Source organism: Bufo gargarizans, chromosome 2 (genome assembly GCF_014858855.1).
Source record: "Bufo gargarizans isolate SCDJY-AF-19 chromosome 2, ASM1485885v1, whole genome shotgun sequence".
NCBI classification, from domain to species: domain Eukaryota; kingdom Metazoa; phylum Chordata; class Amphibia; order Anura; family Bufonidae; genus Bufo; species Bufo gargarizans.
In genome coordinates, this window is record NC_058081.1 from 715,517,893 (window position 1) to 715,544,057 (window position 26,165).

Consider the following 26,165-nt stretch of genomic DNA (forward strand, 5'->3'; position numbering starts at 1 on the left):
TTACGGCCACATATTGGGTGTTTCTGTAAACGGAAGAGTCAGGGCAATAAAGATACAGTCTTGTTTGGCTGTTAACCCTTGCTTTGTTAGTGGAAAAAATGGGTTAAAATGGAAAATTTGGCAAAAAAATTAAATTCTCACATTTTATCCCCATTTGCCAATAACTCTTGTGCAACACCTAAAGGGTTAACGAAGTTTGTAAAATCAGTTTTGAATACCTTGAGGGGTGTAGTTTATAGAATGGTGTCATTTTTGGGTGGTTTCTATTATGTGAGCCTCGCAAAGTGACTTCAGACCTGAACTGGTCCCTAAAAATTGGGTTTTTGTAAATTTCTGAAAAATTTGAAGATTTGCTTCTAAACTACTAAGCCTTGTAACATCCCCAAAAAATAAAATATCATTCTGAAAATAATTCAAACATGAAGTAGACATATGGGGAATGTAAAGCCATCACACTTTTTGGGGGTATTACTATGTATTACAGAAGTAGAGAAACTGAAACTTTTAAATTTGCTAATTTTTCAAAATTTTTGGTAAATTTGGTATTTTTTTATGCAAAAAATAAATACATTTTGACTTCATTTTACCAGTGTCATGAAGTACAATATGTGACGAAAAAACTATCTCAGAATGGCCTGGATAAGTCAAACCATTTTAAAGTTATCACCACTTAAAGTGACACTGGTCAGATTTGCAAAAAATGGCCTGGTCCTTAAGGTGAAATAAGGCTGTGTCCTTAAGGGGTTAACAGTGATCGCCCCTTTAACAGTGACTTTCACAGTGCCCATCCCTTTAACAGTGAACTCCACAGCGGCCGCCCGTTTAATAAAGGCCCCTGCCCCTCATGCATGTAGCAGTATAGTTGTGCCGTCATACGTCATATGACTTAATATTTAAGGACCTGCGAACTGCTAAAACTTGTGATCAGTTGTTATGGCAACCTGGAGTAAAACCTGCGAGCTTCTATTGGCTAATAAGGGACATGTGACCGTGTAAATGGCAGTTCGGATTTAAGTGAAAATCTTGCTGGCTTTTATTGGCTAATGCAGGTCCTTTTTTGGGAATATCTCAGGAGCGGTAAGTCCTAGAGAGCTGAGACCCAGTCCAAAACCTTCCTGGACACCTGATGTACCTGTGTGCCAAATTTGGTGAAGATCGGTCCTGTCATTTGGTGACGCATAAGGAACGTCCAGACAGACGTCTAGACAGACATAAATTCATTTTTATATACAGTTGTGTTCAAAATTATTCAACCCCCACTGAAATTGAGTGTTTTTGCCAGTTTGACATTGATTTTGATCATTTCAGTCATCTTGTTTACAATTAAATCAAAGAGGCACTTGTAAGTCAGACAAATATAACATAACATTTACAATGAAATAACCACAAATGTATTTTCTGTGCTCACATCATTATCAGTTTTATTCATCCCCCAAGTGACATTCAATCTTAGAACATAGTACAACATCCTTTTCCAGTTATAACAGCTTTTAAACATGAAGCATAGCTTGACACAAGTGTCTTGCAGTGACCTACAGGTATCTTCGCCCATTCTTCATGGGCAAAAGCCTCCAGTTCAGTCACATTCTTAGGCTTGTGCGCTGCAACTGCTTCCTTTAAGTCCCACCAGAGGTTCTCAATCGGATTTAAGTCTGGTGACTGCGATGGCCACTTCAAAATGTTCCAGCCTTTAATCTGCAACCATGCTCTAGTGGACTTGGAGGTATGCTTGGGATCATTGTCCTGTTGAAATGTCGAACGTCTCCCAAGCCTCAGGTTTGTGACGGACTGCATCACATTTTCATCCAATATCTCCTGGTACTGAAGAGAATTCATGGTACCTTGCACACGCTGAAGCTTCCCTGTACCTGTAGAAGCAAATTAGCCCCATAGCATGATTGACCCCCGCCATGCTTCACAGTAGGCAAGGTGTTCTTTTCTTCATAGGCCTTGTACTTCCTCCTCCAAACATAGCGTTGATCCATGGGCCCAAACAGTTCTAATTTTTTTTTTATCAGTCCACAGAACACTATCCCAAAACTTTTGTGGTTTGTCCACATGACTTTTGGCATACTGCAGTCGACTCTTCTTATTCTTTGGAGACAGCAAGGGGGTGCGCCTGGGAGTTTTGGCATGGAGGCCTTCATTACGCAGTGTGCGCCTTATTGTCTGAGCTGAAACTTCAGTACCCACATCTGACAAATCTTTTTTCAGTTCCTCAGCAGTCACACGGGGACTTTTCTCCAGTTTGCGCTTCAGGTAGCGCACAGCAGTCAAAGTCAGCATCTTCTTTCCGCCACGACCAGGTAGCGTTTCAACAGTGCCCTTTGCCTTGAATTTGCGAATGATGCTTCCTATGGTGTCTCTTGGTATGTTTAACATCTTTGCAATCTTCTTATAGCCATTGCCCTTCCTGTGAAGAGAAATCACCTCTTCTCTTGTCTTCCTGGACCATTCTCTTGACTTCACTATGTTTGTAAACACACCAGTAAATGTCTAGAAGGAGTATCACAGTCCTTTTAAATCTGCCTAATTGGTGCTTATTATGCTTAAATGCTGCTGCTTGACATCCACAGGTGTTTTCAACACCTGATCGAAAACACTTGAATTAACCTCTGTTCTTAAGAGTGGTAGTCTTTAAGGGGTTGAATAATTGTGTCAATGAAGAAATCACAAAAAAAAACATTTAATACTGTATTACAAAAACAATTGATGTAATTTTAGTTGCATTTGGTTCTTTAAAAAGTCCTTGTAAGATTTCATTCTGAACACAATTACAAATGTACACTTAATCCCCTAAAACCCTTTACAGCATTGGGGGTTGAATAATTTTGAACACAACTGTATATAAGAGATATGATATATATTTTGCAGCCTGTGACCCCTGCGGACACCACAGCTGTAGGATCAGATATTGGCACATATAATGTACAGTACAGACCAAAAGTTTGGACACACCTTCTCATTCAAAGAGTTTTCTTTATTTTCATGACTATGAAAATTATAGATTCACACTGAAGGCATCAAAACTATGAATTAACACATGTGGAATTATATACATAACAAAAAAGTGTGAAACAACTGAAAATATGTCATATTCTAGGTTCTTCAAAGTAGCCACCTTTTGCTTTGATTACTGCCTTGCACACTCTTGGCATTCTCTTGATGAGCTTCAAGAGATAGTCACCTGAAATGGTCTTCCAACAGTCTTGAAGGAGTTCCCAGAGATGCTTAGCACTTGTCGGCCCTTTTGCCTTTTACCCTGCGGTCCAGCTCACCCCAAACCATCTCGATTGGGTTCAGGTCCGGTGATTGTGGAGGCCAGGTCATCTGGCGCAGCACCCAATCACTCTCCTTCATGGTCAAATAGCCCTTAAACAGCCTGGAGGTGTGTTTGGGGGTCATTGTTCTGTTGAAAAATAAATGATGGTCCAACTAAACGCAAACCGGATAGAATAGCATGCCGCTGCAAGATGCTGTGGTAGCCATGCTGGTTCAGTATGCCTTCAATTTTGAGTAAATCCCCAACAGTGTCACCAGCAAAGCACCTCCACACCATCACACCTCCTCCTCCATGCTTCACGGTGGGAACCAGGCATGTAGAGTCCATCCGTTCACCTTTTCTGCGTCGCACAAAGACACGGTGGTTGGAACCAAAGATCTCAAATTTGGACTCATCAGACCAAAGCACAGATTTCCACTGGTCTAATGTCCATTCCTTGTGTTCTTTAGCCCAAACAAGTCTCTTCTACTTGTTGCCTGTCCTTAGCAGTGGTTTCCTAGCAGATATTCTACCATGAAGGCCTGATTCACACAGTCTCCTCTTAACAGTTGTTCTAGAGATGTGTCTGCTGCTAGAACTCTGTGTGGCATTGACCTGGTCTCTAATCTGAGCTGCTGTTAACCTGCGATTTCTGAGGCTGGTGACTCGGATGAACTTATCCTCCGCAGCAGAGGTGACTCTTGGTCTTCCTTTCCTGGGGCGGTCCGCATGCGAGCCAGTTTCTTTGTAGCGCTTGATGGTTTTTGTGACTGCACTTGGGGACACTTTCAAAGTTTTCCCAATTTTTCGGACTGACTGACCTTAATGTCTTAAAGTAATGATGGCCACTCGTTTTTCTTTACTTAGCTGCTTTTTTCTTGCCATAATACAAATTCTAACAGTCTATTCAGTAGGACTATCAGCTGTGTATCCACCTGACTTCTCCACAACGCAACTGAGGGTCCCAACCTTATTTATAAGGCAAGAAATCCCACTTATTAAACCTGACAGGGCACACCTGTGAAGTGAAAACCATTTTAGGTGACTACCTCTTGAAGCTCATCAAGAGAATGCCAAGAGTGTGCAAAGCAGTAATCAAAGCAAAAGGTGGCTACTTTGAAAAACCTAGAATATGACAAATTTTCAGTTGTTTCACACTTTTTTGTTATGTATATAATTCCACATGTGTTAATTCATAGTTTTGATGCCTTCAATGTGAATCTACAATTTTCATAGTCCTGAAAATAAAGAAAACTCTTTGAATGAGAAGGTGTGTCCAAACTTTTGGTCTGTACTGTATGTGAAAACATCCACAAACTACAGTACATTTCTTAAAAAAGCAATAAAATCATGTGTGATAATTAGTGATGAGCGAATCGAAATATCCAAAGTTGACTTCGATCCAACTTTCAAGGAAAATTCAATTTGCCACGAAGCAGCATTTCCTCGTTCTTCATTGTAACAAATCAATTTTCACTGAAATGGCGGTAAAAACAATCATACTCACATCACCCATTTGAGCATGAAGAGGCCGCCAGGGCCATCCTGAATGAAGATCCCACACGAAATATTGTGCACTGTGACGTATCAAGTCACCATGGCGGCCAGCAAAATGACGCCATCACGCACCGCGCAAGATTCTGCATAGGATTTTCAATCAAGATGGATGCGGCGGCCTCTTCGCATTTAAATGTATAGGATGAGTATTTTTTTTTTCACCAATTAACCCCTGAAAGACTACATTTTTTTTAATCTCAGATGGCACGATCAGTGATTAACTTGGCATGTGAGGGGTTCAATGACTGTGGAAGAGGGGAGGGCCCAATCGTCGTTGCCCGACATTGCGTCCGCTACTCACAAATAAATGTGCTTTGTGATGAAGTAATTCATCACAAATCAAATTTCTTTGTGAAATTCAGCAAAGCGCCCAAATTGACGTTTTCTAAACTTTGCTTATCTCTACTGGTCCTTTATTAAAATTTTGTACAATTGAGTTTATTATGTATTTTCTGCATCTACTCTCTAATTATTTATTTGGATTTGTCATCTGTATGCTTCATTTTGTTGGCATTAAAGATACATCTCTCTCTTTTCTAACCCCCATCCCACCAACTCCATCAGTGTATCATTTGCAGTCTCTACCTTTTTTCCTTGGGGTTCCTTGGGGTTTAGTCCTAGGTCCTCTCCTCATTTTTCTCTACACAGCCCATACTAGACAAGTTTTCATCAGTTTTGGATTTTAGTACTATTTCTATGCTTAAGGCATCTACATGTATACATCTATCTATGACATCACCTCTGCACTACTATCTGGTAGCTGTCTCCAACCTCATGTCCTCTCTTTCTGAAACTTAAGCGTTTTAAAATATTTTTCCACTATCTAGACACCTATTTAAACTTGACATTTCCATTTCAGTGTGTGGCACTATGTGCTCTGAGTTCTATTTTGGGTTTTTATGTGGATCCGCTCTGAATTTAACTACTTATGAAATGCAGCCACAATCCTGCTCTGAGAGGAACAAACAACCCACACCCTTACATTTCTTTACTGTGCTTTTGTTGCTTGCACAATTATACCAGAGAATTCAGCACATACATAATCTCACTGATTGCAAGTGCCACCCTTCAGATCATGCAAAGTCACTAGGTCCTAATCTTCAGATGCAATACCTCAGATATAGTAATAAATTTCAGTGTGGTTGACACATTGTCTTTGCAATTGGACAAGTACCAAAAACACTCCCATAAAGACAAACTACAGACCAAAAACATAACTTTTGGAAACCGCTAAAGGACTCTTATGAAAGAGGAAGTTCTGGATCTTGGATGTTACAGCCTTGTAGTTATTATTATTATTATTATTATTATTATTATTATTATTTATTATTTAAGCGCCATTCATTCCATAGCGCTGTACATATGATAAGGGGTGCACATACATAATACAGACAATTGCACTAATCATAAACAAAATGAGTTACAAACTGGTACAGAAGGAGAGAGGGCCCTGCCCGTGAGGGCTTACAATCTACATGGTATGGGAGAAGGACACAGTAGGTGCGGGTGAAGCAGGTCGTGGCGGTATAGAGGCAGCAGGGTCACTGGTTGTAGGCTTGTCTGAAGAGGTGGGTTTTCAGGTTTCTTTTGAAGGATTCCACTGTAGGTGAGAGTCTGATATGTTGGGGTAGCGAGTTCCAGAGTATGGGGGATGCACAGGAGAAATCCTGGAGTCGATTGTGGGAAGAGGCAATACGAGGAGAGGAGAGAAGGAGGTCTTGTGAGGATCGGAGAGTGCGTGTGGGGGTGTATCTGGAAATTAGCTCAGAGATGTAGGGAGGGGACAGGTTATGGACGGCCTTGTATGTATTTGTAAGTACTTTGAAGTGAATTCGTTGGGCAATGGGGAGCCAGTGAAGGGATTGGCAAAGGGGAGAGGCAGAGGAATAATAGGGTGAGAGGTGGATTAGTCGGGCAGCAGAGTTGAGGATAGATTGGAGGGGTGCGAGAGTGCTAGATGGAAGGCCACAGAGGAGAATGTTGCAGTAGTCTAGGCGGGAGATAATAAGGGCATGTACAAGTATTTTCGCAGATTCAAAGTTAAGGAAAGCGCGGATGCGGGAGATGTTTTTGAGTTGGAGACGGCAGGTGGTGGAAAGGGCTTGGATGTGCGGTCGGAAGGAAAGGGCAGAATCCAAGATCACTCCAAGGCAGCGGGCTTTGTTGACTGGGGATAGTGTGCAGCCATTGATCGTGATAGATAGGTCTGTAGGGGGGGTTGAACAAGATGGGGGAAAGATTATGAATTCTGTCTTATCCATGTTAAGTTTAAGAAAGCGAGAGGCGAAGAAGGATGATATAGAAGATAGACATTGTGGGATTCTAGATAGTAAGGTGGTGGTAGTTCACGAGTTTCTGGAAATCTCTAACAATGAAAAAGCATAACAAAATGTTTTAACTAAAATAAATTATTGTGTCACTGATTCAACTGCTTAGATATATATACATTTATTGTCTGTGTTATAGAACACTAGGAGAATGACCCGGCTTCACATGGGTATATTTTGACTATTTCATTTAATGTTTGTGAGCGTGGTTAAAATATATCCACAGTGTTCCCCATTAGAGTTGAGCGAACACCTGGATGTTCGGGTTCGAGAAGTTCGGCCGAACATCCCGGAAATGTTCGGGTTCGGGATCCGAACCCGATCCGAACTTCGTCCCGAACCCGAACCCCATTGAAGTCAATGGGGACCCGAACTTTTCGGCACTAAAAAGGCTGTAAAACAGCCCAGGAAAGAGCTAGAGGGCTGCAAAAGGCAGCAACATGTAGGTAAATCCCCTGCAAACAAATGTGGATAGGGAAATGAATTAAAATAAAAATTAAATAAATAAAAATTAACCAAAATCAATTGGAGAGAGGTTCCATAGCAGAGAATCTGGCTTCCCGTCACCCACCACTGGAACAGTCCATTCTCAGATATTTAGGCCCCGGCACCCAGGCAGAGGAGAGAGGTCCCGTAACAGAGAATCTGTCTTCATGTCAGCAGAGAATTAGTCTGCATGTCATAGCAGAGAATGAGGCTTCACGTCAGCCACCACTGCAACAGTCCATTGGCATATATTTAGGCCCAGCACCCAGGCAGAGGAGGGAGGTCCCGTAACAGAGAATCTGTCTTCATGTCAGCAGAGAATTAGTCTGCATGTCATAGCAGAGAATGAGGCTTCACGTCAGCCACCACTGCAACAGTCCATTGGCATATATTTAGGCCCAGCACACACACAGGCAGAGGAGAGAGGTCCCGTAACAGAGAATCTGGCTTCATGTCAGCAGAGAATCAGTCTGCATGTCATAGCAGAGAATGAGGCTTCACGTCAGCCACCACTGCAACAGTCCATTGGCATATATTTAGGCCCAGCACACACACAGGCAGAGGAGAGAGGTCCCGTAACAGAGAATCTGGCTTCATGTCAGCAGAGAATCAGTCTGCATGTCATAGCAGAGAATGAGGCTTCACGTCAGCCACCACTGCAACAGTCCATTGGCATATATTTAGGCCCAGCACACACACAGGCAGAGGAGAGAGGTCCCGTAACAGAGAATCTGTCTTCATGTCAGCAGAGAATTAGTCTGCATGTCATAGCAGAGAATGAGGCTTCACGTCAGCCACCACTGCAACAGTCCATTGGCATATATTTAGGCCCAGCACACACACAGGCAGAGGAGAGAGGTCCCGTAACAGAGAATCTGGCTTCATGTCAGCAGAGAATCAGTCTGCATGTCATAGCAGAGAATGAGGCTTCACGTCAGCCACCACTGCAACAGTCCATTGGCATATATTTAGGCCCAGCACACACACAGGCAGAGGAGAGAGGTCCCGTAACAGAGAATCTGGCTTCATGTCAGCAGAGAATCAGTCTGCATGTCATAGCAGAGAATGAGGCTTCACGTCAGCCACCACTGCAACAGTCCATTGGCATATATTTAGGCCCAGCACCCAGGCAGAGGAGGGAGGTCCCGTAACAGAGAATCTGTCTTCATGTCAGCAGAGAATTAGTCTGCATGTCATAGCAGAGAATGAGGCTTCACGTCAGCCACCACTGCAACAGTCCATTGGCATATATTTAGGCCCAGCACACACACAGGCAGAGGAGAGAGGTCCCGTAACAGAGAATCTGGCTTCATGTCAGCAGAGAATCAGTCTGCATGTCATAGCAGAGAATGAGGCTTCACGTCAGCCACCACTGCAACAGTCCATTGGCATATATTTAGGCCCAGCACACACACAGGCAGAGGAGAGAGGTCCCGTAACAGAGGATCTGGCTTCATGTCAGCAGAGAATCAGTCTGCATGTCATAGCAGAGAATCAGGCTTCACGTCAGCCACCACTGCAACAGTCCATTGTCATAAATTTAGGCCCAGCACCCAGGCAGAGGAGAGAGGTCCCGTAACAGACAATCTGGCTTCATGTCAGCAGAGAATTAGTCTGCATGTCATAGCAGAGAATGAGGCTTCACGTTAGCCACCACTGCAACAGTCCATTGGCATATATTTAGGCCTAGCACACAGGCAGAGGAGAGAGGTCCCGTAACAGACAATCTGGCTTCATGTCAGCAGAGAATCAGTCTGCATGTCATAGCAGAGAATGAGGCTTCACGTCACCCACCACTGCAACAGTCCATTGGCATATATTTAGGCCTAGCACACAGGCAGAGCAGAGAGGTCCCGTAACAGACAATCTGGCTTCATGACAGCAGAGAATCAGTCTGCATGTCATAGCAGAGAATCAGGCTTCACGTCAGCCACCACTGCAACAGTCCATTGTCATAAATTTAGGCCCAGCACCCAGGCAGAGGAGAGAGGTCCCGTAACAGAGGATCTGGCTTCATGTCAGCAGAGAATCAGTCTGCATGTCATAGCAGAGAATCAGGCTTCACGTCAGCCACCACTGCAACAGTCCATTGTCATAAATTTAGGCCCAGCACCCAGGCAGAGGAGAGAGGTCCCGTAACAGACAATCTGGCTTCATGTCAGCAGAGAATTAGTCTGCATGTCATAGCAGAGAATGAGGCTTCACGTCAGCCACCACTGCAACAGTCCATTGGCATATATTTAGGCCCAGCACACACACAGGCAGAGGAGAGAGGTCCCGTAACAGAGAATCTGGCTTAATGTCAGCAGAGAATCAGTCTGCATGTCATAGCAGAGAATGAGGCTTCACGTCAGCCACCACTGCAACAGTCCATTGGCATATATTTAGGCCCAGCACACACACAGGCAGAGGAGAGAGGTCCCGTAACAGAGGATCTGGCTTCATGTCAGCAGAGAATCAGTCTGCATGTCATAGCAGAGAATCAGGCTTCACGTCAGCCACCACTGCAACAGTCCATTGTCATAAATTTAGGCCCAGCACCCAGGCAGAGGAGAGAGGTCCCGTAACAGACAATCTGGCTTCATGTCAGCAGAGAATTAGTCTGCATGTCATAGCAGAGAATCAGGCTTCATGTCAGCCACCACTGCAACAGTCCATTGGCATATATTTAGGCCTAGCACACAGGCAGAGGAGAGGTTCATTCAACTTTGGGTAGCCTCGCAATATAATGGTAAAATGAAAATAAAAATAGGATTGAATGAGGAAGTGCCCTGGAGTCCAATAATATATGGTTATGGGGAGGTAGTTAATGTCTAATCTGGACAAGGGACGGACAGGTCCTGTGGGATCCATGCCTGGTTCATTTTTATGAACGTCAGCTTGTCCACATTGGCTGTAGACAGGCGGCTGCGTTTGTCTGTAATGACGCCCCCTGCCGTGCTGAATACACGTTCAGACAAAACGCTGGCTGCCGGGCAGGCCAGCACCTCCAAGGCATAAAAGGCTAGCTCTGGCCACGTGGACAATTTAGAGACCCAGAAGTTGAATGGGGCCGAACCATCAGTCAGTACGTGGAGGGGTGTGCACACGTACTGTTCCACCATGTTAGTGAAATGTTGCCTCCAGCTAACACGTTGCGTATCAGGTGGTGGTGCAGTTAGCTGTGGCGTGTTGACAAAAGTTTTCCACATCTCTGCCATGCTAACCCTGCCCTCAGAGGAGCTGGCCGTGACACAGCTGCCTTGGCGACCTCTTGCTCCTCCTCTGCCTTGGCCTTCCACTTGTTCCCCTGTGACATTTGGGAATGCTCTCAGTAGCGCGTCTACCAAAGGCTCACCGGCAGCAACCACTCGTCGGTCTGTTGTTCAATACCCCGCCACAACTCCTGTGCGGTGTGGGGCCTGTCCCCCAAAGATATGAGTTTCAGAATGGCCTGCTGACGTTTACCCCGGGCTGTGCTGAAGTTGGTGGTGAAGGTGTGTGGCTGACTGGATGAGCAGGTGGAAGAAGAGGAGGAGGAAGCCGAGAAGGAGGAGGTGGCAACAGGAGGCAAAGAATGTTGCCCTGCGATCCTTGGCGGCGGAAGGACGTGCGCCAAACAGCTCTCCGCCTGGGGCCCAGCTGCCACTACATTTACCCAGTGTGCAGTTAGGGAGATATAGCGTCCCTGGCCGTGCTTACTGGTCCACGTATCTGTGGTTAGGTGGACCTTGCTACAGATGGCGTTGCGCAGTGCACACTTGATTTTATCGGATACTTGGTTGTGCAGGGAAGGCACGGCTCTCTTGGAGAAGTAGTGCCGGCTGGGAACAACATACTGTGGGACAGCAAGCGACATGAGCTGTTTGAAGCTGTCTGTGTCCACCAGCCTAAATGACAGCATTTCATAGGCCAGTAGTTTAGAAATGCTGGCATTCAGGGCCAGGGATCGAGGGTGGCTAGGTGGGAATTTACGCTTTCTATCAAATGTTTGTGAGATGGAGAGCTGAACGCTGGCGTGTGACATGGTTGAGACGCTTGGTGACGGAGGTGGTGGTGGTGGTGTTGGTGGTACATCCCCTGTTTGCTGGGCGGCAGGTGCCAACGTTCCTCCAGAGGCGGAGGAAGAGGCCGAGGCGGCAGCAGCAGAATAGGCCGAGGCGGCAGCAGCAGAAGAGGTAGCAGGGGGAGCCTGAGTGACTTCCTTGGTTTTAAGGTGTTTACTCCACTGCAGTTCATGCTTTGCATGCAGGTGCCTGGTCATGCAGGTTGTGCTCAGGTTCAGAACGTTAATGCCTCGCTTCAGGCTCTGATGGCACAGCGTGCAAACCACTCGGGTCTTGTCGTCAGCACATTGTTTGAAGAAGTGCCATGCCAGGGAACTCCTTGAAGCTGCCTTTGGGGTGCTCGGTCCCAGATGGCGGCGGTCAGTAGCAGGCGGAGTCTCTTGGCGGCGGGTGTTCTGCTTTTGCCCACTGCTCCCTCTTTTGCTACGCTGTTGGCTCGGTCTCACCACTACCTCTTCCTCCGAACTGTGAAAGTCAGTGGCACGACCTTCATTCCATGTGGGGTCTAGGACCTCATCGTCCCCTGCATCGTCTTCCACCCAGTCTTGATCCCTGACCTCCTGTTCAGTCTGCACACTGCAGAAAGACGCAGCAGTTGGCACCTGTGTTTCGTCATCATCAGAGACATGCTGAGGTGGTATTCCCATGTCCTCATCATCAGGAAACATAAGTGGTTGTGCGTCAGTGCATTCTATGTCTTTCACCGCTGGGGAAGGGCTAGGTGGATGCCCTTGGGAAACCCTGCCAGCGGAGTCTTCAAACAGCATAAGAGACTGCTCCATAACTTGAGGCTGAGACAGTTTCCCTGGTATGCATGGGGGTGATGTGACAGACTGATGGGGTTGGTTTTCAGGCGCCATCTGTGCGCTTTCTGCAGAAGACTGGGTGGGAGATAATGTGAACGTGCTGGATCCACTGTCGGCCACCCAATTGACTAATGCCTGTACCTGCTCAGGCCTTACCATCCTTAGAACGGCATTGGGCCCCACCATATATCGCTGTAAATTCTGGCGGCTACTGGGACCTGAGGTAGTTGGTACACTAGGACGTGTGGATGTGGCAGAACGGCCACGTCCTCTCCCAGCACCAGAGGGTCCACTAACACCACCACGACCATGTCCACGTCCGCGTCCCTTACTAGATGTTTTTCTCATTGTTATGGTTCACCACAACAACAAATATATTATTTGGCCCAATGTATTGTATTCAAATTCAGCGGGATATAAATTTGAGGCCTAGTATTTAGGCGCTGGGTGACCGGTATGGATTTAGTGACAGAATTAGACTTGGAAATGCACAGAAGCGTGTGTGTGTGAAGTTATTCTGAATGACCCAATGTGCACCTTGAATATTATATACCCTTTTAGGGATAGATTTCAAATAGCTCTGATATAGCAGAAACCACTAAATTATGAAATTGCTAAATTGGGAATTGTATTTCAACCCAGAACAAGAAATGTGCTTGAACGGACACTAAATAACTCGCCCAGCTACAGCACTAAGGACAGATTTAGCTGGATATAAATTTGAGGCCTAGTATTTAGGCGCTGGGTGACAGGTATGGGTTTAGTGACAGAATTAGACTTGGAAATACACAGTAGCGGGTGTGTGTGAAGTTATTCTGAATGACCCAATGTGCACCTTGAATATTATATACCCTTTTAGGGATAGATTTCAAATAGCTCTGATATAGCAGAAACCACTAAATTATGAAATTGCTAAATTGGGAATTGTATTTCAACCCAGAACAAGAAATGTGCTTGAACGGACACTAAATAACTCGCCCAGCTACAGCACTAAGGACAGATTTAGCTGGATATAAATTTGAGGCCTAGTATTTAGGCGCTGGGTGACAGGTATGGGTTTAGTGACAGAATTAGACTTGGAAATGCACAGTAGCGGGTGTGTGAAGTTATTCTGAATGTCCCTATGTGCACCTTCAATATGATCTACCCTTTTAGGGATAGATTTCAAATAGCTCTGATATAGCAGAAACCACTAAATTATGAAATTGCTAAATTGGGAATTGTATTTCAACCCAGAACAAGAAATGTGCTTGAACGGACACTAAATAACTCGCCCAGCTACAGCACTAAGGACAGATTTAGCTGGATATAAATTTGAGGCCTAGTATTTAGGCGCTGGGTGACAGGTATGGGTTTAGTGACAGAATTAGACTTGGAAATGCACAGTAGCGGGTGTGTGAAGTTATTCTGAATGTCCCTATGTGCACCTTCAATATGATCTACCCTTTTAGGGATAGATTTCAAATAGCTCTGATATAGCAGAAACCACTAAATTATGAAATTGCTAAATTGGGAATTGTATTTCAACCCAGAACAAGAAATGTGCTTGAACGGACACTAAATAACTCGCCCAGCTACAGCACTAACGACAGATTTAGCTGGATATGAATTTGAGGCCTAGTATTTAGGCGCTGGGTGACAGGTATGGGTTTAGTGACAGAATTAGACTTGGAAATGCACAGTAGCGGGTGTGTGAAGTTATTCTGAATGACCCTATGTGCACCTTGAATATTATATACCCTTTTAGGGATAGATTTCAAATAGCTCTGATACAGCAGAAACCACTAAATTTTTAAATTGCTAAATTGGGAATTGTATTTCAACCCAGAACAAAAAATGTGCTTTGACGGACACTAAATAACTTTCCCAGCCACAACAGGACAGCGGTAACGAGAGATTTAGCGGGATATAAATTTGAGGCCTAGTATTTAGGCGCTGGGTGACCGGTATGGATTTAGTGACAGAATTAGACTGGGATATGGCCAAAAAATAACCACACTATTGCTGGTTAAATGCACTTGGTGATGGGCGCAGCTTGCCCCTGATGTAGTATATGGCCAAAAAATGAACAGACTATTGCTGGTTAAATGCACTTGGTGTCACAGCTTGACCAACCACACTACTGAGGGTTAAATGCACTTGGTGACGGGCGCAGCTTGCCCCTGATGTAGTATATGGCCAAAAAATGAACAGACTATTGCTGGTTAAATGCACTTGGTGACGGGCGCAGCTTGCCCCTGATTTAGTATATGGCCAAAAAATGAACAGACTATTGCTGGTTAAATGCACTTGGTGTGATAGCTTGACCAACCACACTACTGAGGGTTAAATGCACTTGGTGACGGGCGCAGCTTGCCCCTGATGTAGTATATGGCCAAAAAATGAACAGACTATTGCTGGTTAAATGCACTTGGTGTGACAGCTTCACCCTGATGTAGGCTTTAGCCAAAAAACAAACGCACCATTGAGGGTTAAATGCACTTGGTGACAGGCGCAGCTTGCCCCTGATGTAGTATATGGCCAAAAAATAAACAGACTATTGCTGGTTAAATGCACTTGGTGTGACAGCTTCACCCTGATGTAGGCTTTAGCCAAAAAACAACCACACCATTGAGGGTTAAATGCACTTGGTCGCAGCTTGTGCTGGCGCACCACAAGACACAAAATGGCCGCCGATCACCCCAGAAAAATGTGACTGACAAACGGTCTGGGCAGCCTAAAAACAGTGAGCAATTGAGGATCAGCAGCTCAATGATCCACAGCTGCAGATCGATCAGTTAATCAAGTCCTTTGGAGGAGTTAATCTGCCTAATCTCGCCCTACTGTCGCAGCCGCAACCTCTCCCTACGCTAATCAGAGCAGAGTGACGGGCGGCGCTATGTGACTCCAGCTTAAATAGAGGCTGGGTCACATGGTGCTCTGGCCAATCACAGCCATGCCAATAGTAGGCATGGCTGTGATGGCCTCTTGGGGCAAGTAGTATGACGCTTGTTGATTGGCTGCTTTGCAGCCTTTCAAAAAGCGCCAAGAAAGCGTCACAAAAGCGCGAAGAAAGCGACGAACACCGAACCCGAACCCGGACTTTTACGAAAATGTCCGGGTTCGGGTCCGTGTCACGGACACCCCAAAATTCGGTACGAACCCGAACTATACAGTTCGAGTTCGCTCATCCCTATTCCCCATAACAGTGCCCTCCACAGTGCTCTGTCCCTTAACAGTGACCTCCACAGCACCGTTCCCCCTTAAGGCCTCATGCACACGACAGTATTTTTTCACGGTCTGCAAAACGGGGTTCCGTTGTTCCGTGATCCGTTTCCGTTTTTGTTTCCGTGTGTCTTCCTTGATTTTTGGAGGATCGCCAGACATGAAGGAAAGTGAAAAGAAATCTAAGTTAAGTTTGCCTTGCAAATGATAAGAAAAAAATGGACACGGATCACGGACGCGGATGACAATCTTGTGTGCATCCGTGTTTTTTCACTGACCCATTGACTTGAATGGGTCCGCGAACCGTTGTCCGTGAAAAAAATAGGACAGGTCCTATTTTTTTGACGGACTGAAAACACGGATCACGGACGCGGATGACAAACAGTGCATTATCCAAGTTTTCAACGGACCCATTGAAAGTCAATGGGTCCGCAGAAAATCACGGAAAACGGAACAACGGACACGGAACACAACAACGGTCGTGTGCATGAGGCCTAACAGTGCCCTCCACAGCATCCCCTCCCTTAACAGTGAACTTCAAACCCCCTTAACAATGCCCCACTACATTAACAGTGACCTCATCAGCAGTCTACCCCCTTAACAGTGACCTCCACAGCACCACTTCCCCTGTATAGTGAGAACCACAGCATCATGCCCCTTAACAGTGACCTATAACAATGAAGAAAAATGTCTGAGTTGCTATGGAAACACTGTGTAAAACTGTGTGTATGTCAAGACTGAAGGACCTGCAAGCTTCTATTGGCTAGTACACTTTTTAGGAATATCCCAAGAACAGTATGTCCTAGAGAGCTGAGACCTTTATGAAAAGGTGCAGATCGGGCCAGTCATTTGACCATGCATAAAGAACAGACAGACATACAAACAGATGAACAGACAGATATAAATTAATATATATATATATATATATATATATATACTGACTGTGTACAAGAGATATGGTGTCATGTGGTTTATATGTAGGGATGAGCGAACCCGAACTGTATAGTTCGGGTTCGTACCGAATTTTGGGGTGTCCGTGACACGGACCCGAACCCGGACATTTTCATAAAAGTCCGGGTTCGGGTTCAGTGTTCGTCGCTTTCTTGGCGCTTTTTGAAAGGCTGCAAAGCAGCCAATCAACAAGCGTCATACTACTTGCCCCAAGAGGCCGTCACAGCCATGCCTACTATTGGCATGGCTGTGATTGGCCAGAGCACCATGTGACCCAGCCTCTATTTAAGCTGGAGTCACATAGCGCCGCCCGTCACTCTGCTCTGATTAGCGTAGGGAGAGGTTGCGGCTGCGACAGTAGGGCGAGATTAGGCAGATTAACTCCTCCAAAGGACTTGATTAATTGATCGATCTGCAGCTGTGGATCATTGAGCTGCTGATACTCAATTGCTCACTGTTTTTAGGCTGCCCAGACCGTTTGTCAGTCACTTTTTTCTGGGGTGATCGGCGGCCATTTTGTGTCTTGTGGTGCGCCAGCACAAGCTGCGACCAAGTGCATTTAACCCTCAATGGTGTGGTTGTTTTTTGGCTAAAGCCTACATCAGGGTGAAGCTGTCACACCAAGTGCATTTAACCAGCAATAGTCTGTTTATTTTTTGGCCATATACTACATCAGGGGCAAGCTGCGCCTGTCACCAAGTGCATTTAACCCTCAATGGTGTGGATGTTTTTTGGCTAAAGCCTACATCAGGGTGAAGCTGTCACACCAAGTGCATTTAACCAGCAATAGTCTGTTTATTTTTTGGCCATATACTACATCAGGGGCAAGCTGTGCCTGTCACCAAGTGCATTTAACCCTCAATGGTGTGGTTGTTTTTTGGCTAAAGCCTACATGAGGGTCAAGCTGTCACACCAAGTGCATTTAACCAGCAATAGTCTGTTTATTTTTTGGCCATATACTACATCAGGGGCAAGCTGCGCCTGTCACCAAGTGCATTTAACCCTCAGTAGTGTGGTTGGTCAAGCTGTCACACCAAGTGCATCTAACCATCAATAGTGTGGTTATTTTTTGGCCATATCCCAGTCTGATTCTGTCAGTAAACGTATACCTGTCACCCAGCGCCTAAATACTAGGCCTCAAGTTTATATCCAGCTAAATCTGTCGTTACTGGTGTGGCTGGTCAAGTTATTTAGTGTCCGTCAAAGCACATTTTTTGTTCTGGGTTGAAATACAATTCCCAATTTAGCAATTTCCTAATTTAGTGGTTTCTGCTGTATCAGAGCTATTTGAAATCTATCCCTAAAAGGGTATATCATATTCAAGGTGCACATAGGGTCATTCAGAATAACTTCACACACCCGCTACTGTGCATTTCCAAGTCTAATTCTGTCAGTAAACCTATACCTGTCACCCAGCACCTAAATACTAGGCCTCAAATTTATATCCAGCTAAATCTGTCGTTACTGCTGTAGCTGGGCAAGTTATTTAGTGTCCGTCAAAGCACAGTTTTTGTTTTGGGTTGAAATACAATTCCCAATTTAGCAATTTCCTAATTTAGTGGTTTCTGCTGTATCAGGTCTACTTTAAATACATCCCTAAAAGGGTATATAATATACAAGGTGCACATAGGGTCATTCTGAATAACTTCACACACACGCTACTGTGCATTTCCAAGTCTAATTCTGTCAGTAAATCTATACCGGTCACCCAGCGCCTAAATACTAGGCCTCAAATTTATATTCAGCTAAATCTGTCGTTACTGCTGTACTGTTGTGGCTGGGCAAGCTATTTAGTGTCCGTCAAAGCATATTTTTTGTTCTGGGTTGAAATACAATTCCCAATTTAGCAATTTCTTAATTTAGTGGTTTCTGCTGTATCAGAGCTATTTGAAATCTATCCCTAAAAGGGTATATAATATACAAGGTGCACATAGGGTCATTCTGAATAACTTCACACACACGCTACTGTGCATTTCCAAGTCTAATTCTGTCAGTAAATCTATACCGGTCACCCAGCGCCTAAATACTAGGCCTCAAATTTATATTCAGCTAAATCTGTCGTTACTGCTGTACTGTTGTGGCTGGGCAAGTTATTTAGTGTCCGTCAAAGCACATTTTTTGTTCTGGGTTGAAATACAATTCCCAATTTAGCAATTTCCTCATTTAGTGGTTTCTGCTGTATCAGAGCTATTTTAAATCTATCCCTAAAAGGGTATATAATATTCAAGGTGCACATAGGGTCATTCTGAATAACTTCACACACACGCTACTGTGCATTTCCAAGTCTAATTCTGTCAGTAAACCTATACCTGTCACCCAGCGCCTAAATACTAGGCCTCAAATTTATATTCAGCTAAATCTGTAGTTACTGCTGTACTGTTGTGGCTGGGCAAGTTATTTAGTGTCCGTCAAAGCACATTTTTTGATCTGGGTTGAAATACAATTCCCAATTTAGCAATTTCCTCATTTAGTGGTTTCTGCTATATCAGAGTTTTTTTAAATCTATCCCTAAAAGGGTATATAATATTCAAGGTGCACATAGGGTCATTCTGAATAACTTCACACACACGCTACTGTGCATTTCCAAGTCTAATTCTGTCAGTAAACCTATACCTGTCACCCAGCGCCTAAATACTAGGCCTCAAATTTATATCCAGCTAAATCTGTCGTTACTGCTGTACTGTTGTGGCTGGTCAAGTTATTTAGTGTCCGTCAAAGCACATTTTTTGTTCTGGGTTGAAATACAATTCCCAATTTAGCAATTTCCTCATTTAGTGGTTTCTGCTGTATCAGAGCTATTTGAAATCTATCCCTAAAAGGGTATATAATATTCAAGGTGCACATAGGGTCATTCTGAATAACTTCACACACACGCTACTGTGCATTTCCAAGTCTAATTCTGTCAGTAAACCTAAACCTGTCACCCAGCGCCAAAATAATAGGCCTCAAATTTATAGTCAGCTAAATCTGTGGTTACTGCTGTGCCTATATTAGTGTAATACGGTACCTAAATAGATAGCCAGATAGTGTTAGTTGTCTTTAAAAAAAGGCCTGAATTTGAATTCAATACATTGGGTCAAATAATATTTTTGTTGTTGTGGTGAACGATAACAATGAGGAAAACATCTAGTAAAGGACGCGGACGCGGACATGGTCGTGGTGGTGTTAGTGGACCCTCTGGTGCTGAGAGAGGACGTGGCCGTTCTGCCACATCCACACGTCCTAGTGTACCAACTACCTCAGGTCCCAGTAGCCGCCAGAATTTACAGCGATATATGGTGGGGCCCAATGCCATTCTAAGGATGGTAAGGCCTGAGCAGGTAACAGGCATTAGTCAATTGGGTGGCCGACAGTGGATCCAGCACGTTCACATTATCTCCCACCCAGTCTTCTGCAGAAAGCGCACAGATGGCGCCTGAAAACCAACCCCATCAGTCTGTCACATCACCCCCATGCATACCAGGGAAACTGTCTGAGCCTCAAGTTATGCAGCAGTCTCTTATGCTGTTTGAAGACTCCGCTGGCAGGGTTTCCCAAGGGCATCCACCCAGCCCTTCCCCAGCGGTGGAAGACATAGAATGCACTGACGCACAACCACTTATGTTTCCTGATTATGAGACATGGGAATACCACCTCAGCATGTCTCTGATGATGACGAAACACAGGTGCCAACTGCTGCGTCTTTCTGCAGTGTGCAGACTGAACAGGAGGTCAGGGATCAAGACTGGGTGGAAGACGATGCAGGGGACGATGAGGTCCTAGACCCCACATGGAATGAAGGTCGTGCCACTGACTTTCACAGTTCGGAGGAAGAGGCAGTGGTGAGACCGAGCCAACAGCGTAGCAAAAGAGGGAGCAGTGGGCAAAAGCAGAACACCCGCCGCCAAGAGACTCCGCCTGCTACTGACCGCCGCCATCTGGGACCGAGCACCCCAAAGGCAGCTTCAAGGAGTTCGCTGGCATGGCACTTCTTCAAACAATGTGCTGACGACAAGACCCGAGTGGTTTGCACGCTGTGCCATCAGAGCCTGAAGCGAGGCATTAACGTTCTGAACCTTAGCACAACCTGCATGACCAGGCACCTGCATGCAAAGCATGAACTGCAGTGGAGTAAACACCTTAAAAACAAGGAAGTCACTCAGGCTCCCCCTGCTACCTCTTCTGCTGCTGCCGCCTCGGCCTCTTCTGCTGCTGCCGCCGCCTCGGCCTCTTCCTCCGCCTCTGGAGGAACGTTGGCACCTGCCGCCCAGCAAACAGGGGATGTACCACCAACACCACCACCACCTCCGTCACCAAGCATCTCAACCATGTCACACGGCAGCGTTCAGCTCTCCATCTCACAAACATTTGAGAGAAAGCGTAAATTCCCACCTAGCCACCCTCGATCCCTGGCCCTGAATGCCAGCATTTCTAAACTACTGGCCTATGAAATGCTGTCATTTAGGCTGGTGGACACAGACAGCTTCAAACAGCTCATGTCGCTTGCTGTCCCACAGTATGTTGTTCCCAGCCGGCACTACTTCTCCAAGAGAGCCGTGCCTTCCCTGCACAACCAAGTATCCGATAAAATCAAGTGTGCACTGCGCAACGCCATCTGTGGCAAGGTCCACCTAACCACAGATACGTGGACCAGTAAGCACGGCCAGGGACGCTATATCTCCCTAACTGCACACTGGGTAAATGTAGTGGCAGCTGGGCCCCAGGCGGAGAGCTGTTTGGCGCACGTCCTTCCGCCGCCAAGGATCGCAGGGCAACATTCTTTGCCTCCTGTTGCCACCTCCTCCTTCTCGGCTTCCTCCTCCTCTTCTTCCACCTGCTCATCCAGTCAGCCACACACCTTCACCACCAACTTCAGCACAGCCCGGGGTAAACGTCAGCAGGCCATTCTGAAACTCATATGTTTGGGGGACAGGCCCCACACCGCACAGGAGTTGTGGCGGGGTATAGAACAACAGACCGACGAGTGGTTGCTGCCGGTGAGCCTCAAGCCCGGCCTGGTGGTGTGTGATAATGGGCGAAATCTCGTTGCAGCTCTGGGACTAGCCGGTTTGACGCACATCCCTTGCTTGGCGCATGTGCTGAATTTGGTGGTGCAGAAGTTCATTCACAACTACCCCGACATGTCAGAGCTGCTGCATAAAGTGCGGGCCGTCTGTTCGCGCTTCCGGCGTTCACATCCTGCCGCTGCTCGCCTGTCTGCGCTACAGCGTAACTTCGGCCTTCCCGCTCACCGCCTCATATGCGACGTGCCCACCAGGTGGAACTCCACCTTGCACATGCTGGACAGACTGTGCGAGCAGCAGCAGGCCATAGTGGAGTTTCAGCTGCAGCACGCACGGGTCAGTCGCACTACGGAACAGCACCACTTCACCACCAATGACTGGGCCTCCATGCGAGACCTGTGTGCCCTGTTGCGCTGTTTCGAGTACTCCACCAACATGGCCAGTGGCGATGACTGCCGTTATCAGCGTTACAATACCACTTCTATGTCTCCTTGAGAAAACACTTAGGGCGATGATGGAAGAGGAGGTGGCCCAGGAGGAGGAGGAGGAAGAGGGGTCATTTTTAGCACTTTCAGGCCAGTCTCTTCGAAGTGACTCAGAGGGAGGTTTTTTGCAACAGCAGAGGCCAGGTACAAATGTGGCCAGCCAGGGCCCACTACTGGAGGACGAGGAGGACGAGGATGAGGAGGAGGTGGAGGAGGATGAGGATGAAGCATGGTCACAGCGGGGTGGCACCCAACGCAGCTCGGGCCCATCACTGGTGCGTGGCTGGGGGGAAAGGCAGGACGATGACGATACGCCTCCCACAGAGGACAGCTTGTCCTTACCCCTGGGCAGCCTGGCACACATGAGCGACTACATGCTGCAGTGCCTGCGCAACGACAGCAGAGTTGCCCACATTTTAACCTGTGCGGACTACTGGGTTGCCACCCTGCTGGATCCACGGTACAAAGACAATGTGCCCACCTTACTTCCTGCACTGGAGCGTGATAGGAAGATGCGCGAGTACAAGCGCACGTTGGTAGACGCGCTACTGAGAGCATTCCCAAATGTCACAGGGGAACAAGTGGAAGCCCAAGGCCAAGGCAGAGGAGGAGCAAGAGGTCGCCAAGGCAGCTGTGTCACGGCCAGCTCCTCTGAGGGCAGGGTTAGCATGGCAGAGATGTGGAAAAGTTTTGTCAACACGCCACAGCTAACTGCACCACCACCTGATACGCAACGTGTTAGCAGGAGGCAACATTTCACTAACATGGTGGAACAGTACGTGTGCACACCCCTCCACGTACTGACTGATGGTTCGGCCCCATTCAACTTCTGGGTCTCTAAATTGTCCACGTGGCCAGAGCTAGCCTTTTATGCCTTGGAGGTGCTGGCCTGCCCGGCGGCCAGCGTTTTGTCTGAACGTGTATTCAGCACGGCAGGGGGCGTCATTACAGACAAACGCAGCCGCCTGTCTACAGCCAATGTGTACAAGCTGACGTTCATAAAAATGAACCAGGCATGGATCCCACAGGACCTGTCCATCCCTTGTGCAGATTAGACATTAACTACCTTCCCTTAACCATATATTATTGTACTCCAGGGCACTTCCTCATTCAATCCTATTTTTATTTTCATTTTACCATTATATTGCGAGGCTACCCAAAGTTGAATGAACCTCTCCTCTGTCTGAGTGCCTGGGCCTAAATATATGCCAATGGACTGTTCCAATGTTGGGTGACGTGAAGCCTGATTCTCTGCTATGACATGCAGACTGATTCTCTGCTGACATGAAGCCAGATTCTCTGTTACGGGACCTCTCTCCTCTGCCTGGGTGCTGGGCCTAAATATATGCCAATGGACTGTTGCAGTGGTGGCTGACGTGAAGCCTGATTCTCTGCTATGACATGCAGACTGATTCTCTGCTGACATGAAGCCAGATCCTCTGTTACGGGACCTCTCTCCTCTGCCTGGGTGCTGGGCCTAAATATATGACAATGGACTGTTGCACTGGTGGCTGACGTGAAGCCTGATTCTCTGCTATGACATGCAGACTGATTCTCTGCTGACATTAAGCCAGAGTCTCTGTTACGGGACCTCTCTCCTCTGCCTGGGTGCTGGGCCTAAATATATGCCAATGGACTGTTGCAGTGGTGGCTGACGTGAAGCCTGATTCTCTGCTATGACATGCAGACTGATTCTCTGCTGACATGAAGCCAGATTCTCTGTTACGGGACCTCTCTCCTCTGCCTGTGTGCTGGGCCTAAATATATGCCAATGGACTGTTGCAGTGGTGGCTGACGTGAAGCCTGATTCTCTGCTATGACATGCAGACTAATTCTCTGCTGACATGAAGACAGATTCTCTGTTACGGGACATCTCTCCTCTGCCTGGGTGCTGGGCCTAAATATATGCCAATGGACTGTTGCAGTGGTGGCTGACGTGAAGCCTGATTCTCTGCTATGACATGCAGACTGATTCTCTGCTGACATGAAGCCAGATTGTCTGTTACGGGACCTCTCTCCTCTGCCTGGGTGCTGGGCCTAAATTTATGACAATGGACTGTTACAGTGGTGGGTGACGTGAAGCCTGATTCTCTGCTATGACATGAAGACTGATTCTCTGCTGACATGAAGCCAGATTCTCTGTTACGGGACCTCTCTCCTCTGGCTGGGTGCTGGGCCTAAATATCTGACAATGGACTGTTGCAGTGGTGGCTGACGTGAAGCCTGATTCTCTGCTATGACATGCAGACTGATTCTCTGCTGACATGAAGCCAGATTCTCTGTTACGGGACCTCTCTCCTCTGCCTGGGTGCCGGGGCCTGAATATCTGACAATGGACTGTTCCAGTGGTGGGTGACGTGAAGCCAGATTCTCTGCTATGGGACCTCTCTCCAATTGATATTGGTTAATTTTTATTTATTTTATTTTTATTTTTATTCATTTCCCTATCCACATTTGTTTGCAGGGGATTTACCTACATGTTGCTGCCTTTTGCAGCCCTCTAGCCCTTTCCTGGGCTGTTTTACAGCCTTTTTAGTGCCGAAAAGTTCGGGTCCCCATTGACTTCAATGGGGTTCGGGACGAAGTTCGGATCGGGTTCGGATCCCGAACCCGAACATTTCCGGGAAGTTCGGCCGAACTTCTCGAACCCGAACATCCAGGTGTCCGCTCAACTCTATTTATATGTTCTCCCTGTGTTTGCATTGGATTCCTCCCACACTCCAAAGACATTTATAGGGAACTTAGATTGTGAGTAGAGATGAGCAAATCGACTGCCAAGAAGTGGAATTCTATCCGAATTTCAGGATAAATTCGATTCGCCTCGAAGCCGAATCGATTTAACCTGAAGTAGTGTAAAAAATTTAAAAAATCGAACTTACCCCCTGATGTCACCACGTTGGCTGGCGTGATGACGTAATCTCGTGCCGCCTGAGATTTTGCACCAGATCTTCATGTATGAATGCGGCATCTGAGGGGTACAATGATGGGGGGGGGACGCTATCGCATCTCCCTGTCATTGCACCCACTACTTATAAAAAAAATTGTCACAAATCAATTTTTTTTTTTTTATTCGGCGAATCAGCCAAATCGAACTTTTGAAAAATTTGCTCTTCTCTAATTGTGAGCCCTATTGGGGACTGCGTGAGATTAATGTCTGTAAAGTGCTGCGGAATATAGCAGGGATATAAAAGTGCAAAAAGTAAATAAATATATGAAGTATGATACAGGGATGTCAAACGGAAAGTATGATTTATTCTATTTTAATTTTTAATAGATAGTTAAGCATATTCTTTTTATAATGTTTTATTTTGGTATCGCTATATTGTGACATAGCAAGGGGTTTTCTTTGGGAAGTCAGGTATTTTCCTTTCAACATGGGCGGCCGGGCTGATTTCCAGCGAGGTGAGATCAAATACTGGACCGGAGTTTAAGTGCCGGTCCGGGTTTTGGCAGCACCTGGCTGTCCTTTAAATAGGTAGCTGGGCTCAGAATCAAAGTCTCTGTTTTGGGATCTGAAGCCTGGTGCCGTGCTGGAAGGCTGAGAGCCGCAGGAGGGCGGCACACTGGGAAACAGGCCCCCTAAAGCCTGCTGTGGACTGCCGGGGATAAAACGGCTAGCAAGGTGACACGTCTGTTCTATGGACTTTTCATTGTGTGAATTAACACCAAGACTGTAATAAGTCGTTTTTCATTTTGCCTTTTGTGTAAATAAACACTGACATTTTGATTTGCAAACTTGTTTTGCCTCTGCGTCCGCTTACCCTGCCTACCAGAGCGAATCCCCACAATATTTACAGTAAATCACTGCAAACTATGAGATCACATTTTTAATCCCAAATGGCGAATAGTGTAAAAAATGCTATTTTTTGGGGAAAAGCATGCAATCAAATAGCAATAGCAATCGAAAGTTACGGACCCTTAAAATTATATTAAAAAAATAAGAACTCATCCTACAAATAATAAAAAGGAAAGGAAAAAAAACAAACAAAAATACGTTTTAGTTCTTAGGGAAAATGCAAACCTTAAATTGTAACTGTC

General features: G+C 46.0%; 1 long non-coding RNA gene across 1 annotated transcript in view; it reads right to left on the reverse strand.

Moving 5' to 3' along the window:
* Positions 1 to 26,165, reverse strand: part of LOC122929125 — a 202,218-nt gene that overhangs the window by 83,768 nt on the left and 92,285 nt on the right. The window lies entirely within an intron of this gene.